This window comes from Mustela nivalis, assembly GCF_964662115.1.
Source record: "Mustela nivalis genome assembly, chromosome: 3".
NCBI lineage: Eukaryota > Metazoa > Chordata > Mammalia > Carnivora > Mustelidae > Mustela > Mustela nivalis.
Window position 1 is genome coordinate 143,012,508 of NC_139022.1, and position 6,329 is coordinate 143,018,836.

Sequence of the window (6,329 nt, forward strand, 5' to 3'; positions counted from 1 at the left end):
GTATAGATTATGTTAATGTAATTAGAAACCATATTTTTTGTGTAATGGAGGCAGTATAAAGAATAACTTCTGTTATGTCTGTCACAATTGATTATTTATTAGAGTCTTTTGTTATATTTGGGTTGAAATTACTAATGAAGAACTTCTATTTATTTATTTATTTACTTACTGTTTTTTTAAGAGAGGGAGAGAGAGGCAGTCCTGTGTGCAAGCACCTCAGGATGGCCCACACTATGGAACGAGTGGCAAAGAAGATCTTTAAAGGAGTCTTAGTAGCTGAACTCTTGGGCGTTTTGGGAGCATATTTTTTATTTAATAAGATGAACACAAGCCAAGATTTCAGGCAAATGATGAGCAAGAAATTTCCCTTCATCTTGGAAGTTTATTACAAATCCATTGAACAGTCTGGAATGTATGGAGTCAGAGAGCAAGATCAAGAAAAATGGTTGAATAGCAAAAATTAGGACCAGTCATCACGTTCAGCCTCCCATCTAAGCTGTTTGTGACCTTTGTGGGGTTAAAGAAAGATGAGCACACCACATTGTGGACTCCTGGCCCCACAGAAGAAAACAGAAACTTCTGGTCTGCCATGGCTCACAGTCATTTCCCATCTATTATGCAAATCCCTGCTTTTGTTTGTTGCTTTCCTTTGGCATTTATTGTTAAAGATTACTGTTTAACAAATAAAAGACTAGAAGAAAGGAAAAAAAAAAAGAGAGAGGGAGAGAGAGGTGACAGGTGGAAGGGCAGAGGGAGGAGAGAGAGAATCTGAGCCAGGCTCTACACCCAGCATGGAGCCTAACTCAAGGATGGATCACAACCCTGAGATCAGGACCTGAGCCAAAATCAAGAATCTGATCCTTAACCAACTTAGCCACCCCGGTGCCTCTGAACTTTCAATTCTCATAAAATGATTTCATTTATTTAGAAGCTCAGTAAGGGACAGGCGGGTCTGGGCAAGGAGAGGTAGGTAGGGGGCCATGGGATCAGGCTCAAAAATTCAAAAGTTCAGCAGATGAAAGGAAACCAGAAATAAAGGAACAAACCAGACCTTCCCATCCTAGGTGTCAGAGGTGAAGTATTGTTATACAGCTACTTGTGATCAATGAAGAATTACCTGACCCTTAAAAGGAAGTAAGCTATTGAAGGTGTTATCACTAGTCCTTACTCAATGTGGCTATCAATAGAGATGTTAAACAGATTTAAGTTCTCTGGTTGGCTTTCTTTAAAAGACCATCCTGAAAAGCCCTCAGTGGCAATTCTGTCCAGACATCTCTCACTTCTGAGAGCTTTTTCTCTGTCCTTGCTTAATAAATTTTTAATAATTTATTAAAAATTAAAAGTGAATTTAATAATAAATTCACTTTTACTCATTCTCTTTTGTCCATGAGATTCATTCTTCAACTCCATAAGAGAAGAACCTAGCTCTTTTGCATCAAAACAAGAAACTATGTTTATGTATAGTTAAAATATTTAACTGAATATCTATGTATCTATATATAGTATACATATTTTATATATTAGTTTCTTAAAAATGCAGACTTCTTAGTTCTGTAAGTGATGATGATATAAGGAAGGAAAGTAAGTTAAAACTCAAAGTAAATTAATAAAAGAAAAACTTTGATGAAAGCATAGCCATACTATTTTCAATCTATATAATCCCCCCATTCAAAAATTTAGGAATATTATTCAGCTGTTAAAAAAAATGAAATCTGGGCATTTGTGACACCATGGATGGACCTTGATGATATTATGCTAAGTGAAATAAGGCGCAGAGAAAGATTAAATATTGCATGATTCTCTTGTATGTGGGATCTAAAAGCAAAAATAACAACAACAAAACACAAGCTCAAGATATAGAGACTATTCTCTGTTTGATTGATGGCTGTCAAAGGTTGGATGTTGAGGGTGAGTGAGGTGGGTAAAGGGAGTCAAAAGATACAAACTTTCAGTTATAAGATAAATACGTCCTGGGGGTATAATAAATAGCATGGTGACTATAGCTTATAATACTGGATTATATATGTGAAAGTTGCTAAAAGATTAAATCTTAAAATTCTCATCATAAGAAAAACAATTTTGTAACTGTATATGTTGATGAGTATGTTAACTAGACTTATTTTGGTGATCATTTTGCAATATATATAAATATTGAATCATTATGCTGTACACACCTGAAACTAATATAATGTGTGTTAATTATATCTTTAACAACAACAACAAAAACTTACTTAAATCTTCTTCCAAGCTAAATTAACATGGGGTGAACTTATTTCTTCATTTGCTACATTTTGAAGGATCACTCCTATAGACTGTCATTGATTTCAGGTTGTACTTGGTTTATGGCCACAATTTTATGTGAATCGTGTTCCACTAGTTCACTATATGGAATTTATTTTAGTATCTGGTGTTAGAAAGTGGAAGTGGATTTACATTTTGAGTTTATATTTAGGATTTGGGAGTGACTCCAAGGCAAATCTGGGCAAAACTTTCACTTGCTTATTACTCTAACATCTAAGAGAGGGTATAGCTTGGAATCAGTACCCAGCAAATGGGTGTTGAATAAATAAACAGTGATTAACATCAACATTATAAAATAGTTTTAATATATTTTTTTTTACCTTGCAATCATCCCAAGTATATTAATTTACCAGAAGAAATTTGAAGTCAGTGATGTCCAATATAAATATTATGTGAACTGCAGATACAAGCCACAAATGTAATTTTAAATTTTTGTAGCCACATTTTTTAAAAGTAGAAATAATGTAAAATTAATTTTAACAATATGTTTTATTTAGCTCACCACATCCACAGTATCATTTCTATATGAATTTGGTATATAGCATTGAGATATTTTACATTTAGTACTAAATCTTTGAAGCTAAGTATGTATTTTATGCCCACAATACTTCTCAGTTTGAATAGCCACATATGAAGTATTCAATAACCACATATACAGCAGGTGCTGTGCTAAAACAGCTGGTCTAAACTGTACATAAGATTGTAATAAAACAGTGTAACTCTGATGTAACTAATGCAATACAAAACTTTACATTAATATAGTGAAAAATATCTAAGTATTATTTAATTATTTTTCAGATTAGTCAAATTAAGTAGGTAGAGTTTTAAAACAGTAAGGAAACAGATTTTTTTCTTTTGTCACAATTGATTATTATAATTGTTGGCCTGGATTAACGTGGAGTAGGTAATAATGAACTTTATTTAATTCTTATAATATTGCTTGCATTTATGTAGAGTGAGAAGCTATAAAATATTTAAAATCAATGTTTTTATTAAATGTTTGTAAAAGAGAGCCAAAATAACTTGAAATGAGGCTTCTAAGTCCTTACGTGACTACTTTAAATTCACATGGCATAACAACAGATAGCAGTAGTGAGTGTTTATCTGATATCTTTGAATGTTTACTGCAATCTGTAAGATGGGTGCAATTGCAATCCTCATTTTATCAAGGAGAACCATTGTAAGATTTTGAAGCCTTGGGTAGAGCTGCTACCATGGAAGCCAAACCATAAAGCAGCCGAAGGTATATGGAAGCATCAGAGAAAAGCAGACCCCTACAGGGATAATGGAATAGACATGCAGAAATAACTAACTTCTGTCATACTATTGGGTGTGCGTGTGTGTGTCTATCGGGGAAGGAGAGGTAAAGTAGAATAGGGTGTTCCCACATGGAATATTCTTACCTTCCCTCATACTCTGTTTTCCAAACAGTCCTCTTCATGGATTTGCAGCCAAGAGAAGAAACTAGAAGTAGTATCCAATACCAATGGCAAACTCTGGAGACTGTCATTTCTGCTCTCTGGACTCACACCTCAAGCCCTCAGTGGACTCCTCCTCCCATTCTGGTGATCCTGCCTCCATGATCATGAGAACATTCTTTTTTCAATGGTGTCAAAGTTGGACGGTTTTTCTTAGTTTGTGAGCAATTGAAATCTTTGAAGGTTTGAGTTCTTTTTCAGCATTTAACAGAGGAAGGAAATGACATTAATAGGCTGCTCCTTAAACCTGCCTGGTTATGACCTAAGGCACATCAGGTTTTTGTCAAATTCTCCTTACCCTTTTGGACAGGAAGGTCTTGGCTGTCACCCAGAGATCCCTCTTCCACCTGCTGGAGCATACAGTTGAGAACTGGCATTTCAGGAATGAATGCTTTGCTTTGATTCCCTGTCTTTGTTATTAGAGAATACGTAACCTGTAGACCAAGAAAGAATTCACTGAACACTTAAGCAAACAGGCATTCATTTGGGCAATCAGAATTGCAACTCTAGACACGGATTTAGGAAGTGTGTACTGAGGAAGGCAAAGAGGGGGCAGAGTTATATGGCAAAGGCTACCTTTGTAGTTCTCATTCAGGTCCTCTATGCAAAACAGGGATTGAAGCTAGGTTAACTGGAATTGGTTGGGTTAATATGCAAATGAGGGATTAAAACCTGCATTGGCTCTTTCTAAGTGAAGAATGCAGATGATTCAGGTGTCTTGGTGAGAGAAGTACAGTCCAGTCTCAGGGCTTGCAGCTGCGTAAAGGTTTTTAAAAAAAAAAAAAAAGAAAAAGTTCATGTTTTTTCCCATGGTGATGTACGTAACTTTATTCTTTCCAGCCTCCCGACCTGACCCTATTTTTTAAAAGAGATTGACTTAGCTAGGCTTGCTTTGTGTTTTGAAATCTTCTTTTACAAACTGAACTTTATTTCCATTCCCAACTCACAGAGCTTTCTACTCATCACACTAGTATTGCGTGGTATCATTGGTTTCTCTTGGTCTATACTGTTCTAGCTCTGTCCCATTAAAAGAGGACTTTAGCTGCCTCCATTTTGCTTCAACTTTCCCTGTGGGTTCTTCTTTCCCGCTTGTTTCCCGCTTGTCTCTTGGTTCAGGTGGAAGACCCTGAGGGCAAAGCATCCCCTGCAGGGAGCTGACATTACCCACTCAAACAATAAAGACTGCTTTGAGCAAGCAACACCCCACCCACAGGTGATTAACTTCAAGACAATGAGCAGTTTGGCCTCCACTGCCCACCTGTCAGTACTGGCTGACCTTTGCCCTATATTTTCCTTCTATAAATCTAAAAGTATTTTCAACATTTTGCAGACAGTCTTTGAGATGTTAATCTACTGTTTTCCATAAGTTGGCCTCACAGAGGTAAATTCCTTTCTTGTTTCAGCACCACTCATCTCTCTGCCTTTGGATTTTATCAGCAGGCAGCGAGTAATAGAACCTGGTCTCCTTTTTTTTTTTTTTTTTTTAAAGATTCTATTTATTTATTTGACAGAGATGACAAGTAGGCAGAGAGGTAGGCAGAGGGAGGAAGGGAAGCAGGCTCCCTGCTGAGCAGAAAGCCCGATGCGGGACTCGATCCCAGGACACTGAGACCATGACCCCACCTGAAGGCTGAGGCTTTAACCCACTGAGCCACCCAGGCGCCCCTAGAACCTGGTCTCTTTGAGGCCCTCTCAGCCAGGTGCTCTTGCACCCCTGTGCCCAAATGAACCATCTTCCTAGAATCCTAAAAGAGCATGTTCCCTTGGAACCCATCTCCCACTCACATGTGAGAGCCTGCAACAGCCAGCACCTAATAGCCGTAGATGATAAAACATTAATGAATTCCTATGTTTTTTAAAAGTGTAAATGAATTAAAGAACAGTCATATAGTAATATAGAATCTTACTAAATTTTGGACTATATAATAGTATATAAATTCTGGAGAGAGAATGTCAGAGAAGAGATTACTTTGAGGCCGTAATTTGCTGGGGAGAGGTACTCCCTCTATCTACAGTCCCCTTTTCCAGCAGTCATATCAGCATGATAAACCCGAGTGGACTCTGAGAGCTGCTGGGTAGATACTCCTGCTCTTAGCATGCCAATGCCTAATTCCATATCTCTGGCATTTTCCAACTATCAGTAGAAGTGTTTTCAGTCAACCATAGTACTTATTATTTAAGTAGTAAATGATACCTTTTCAATTGTAAGTTTTATAATTTATCCTACTTGTCATAATCTATATTTACAGATTATTTAAAAAACAGTCAACAATGTGTTCTTCAGAATATGAGCTTTTATTCTGCCTTTTAAAATAAATAGATGTGTATGTACTCATTTGTGCAAACACCACTTGTTCCCCTCTACTGCCATTTCTGTGACAGCAGTATGCAGGACCATTCTTTAAGTGATTATATTCTGATGGGAAAACAGCCAAACAAAAACTGTCAGCTATTTCATATACTTGCTAAAGCTATTTAGGAATACAAATTAACATCTGATGTGAAGATTTATAAATATGGGCGAATAATGTGCTATAAATGTGCTTTTTA

At 36.6% G+C, this 6,329-nt stretch overlaps 1 pseudogene across 1 annotated transcript; it reads left to right on the plus strand.

Annotated features, from left to right (window-relative positions):
* Nucleotides 1–201: 201 nt before the first annotated feature.
* On the plus strand, nucleotides 202–714 carry LOC309860812 (protein CEBPZOS pseudogene; annotated as a pseudogene). The gene has a single exon. The product of its transcript is annotated as a protein CEBPZOS pseudogene (transcript).
* The last annotated feature ends 5,615 nt before the right edge of the window (nucleotides 715–6,329 follow it).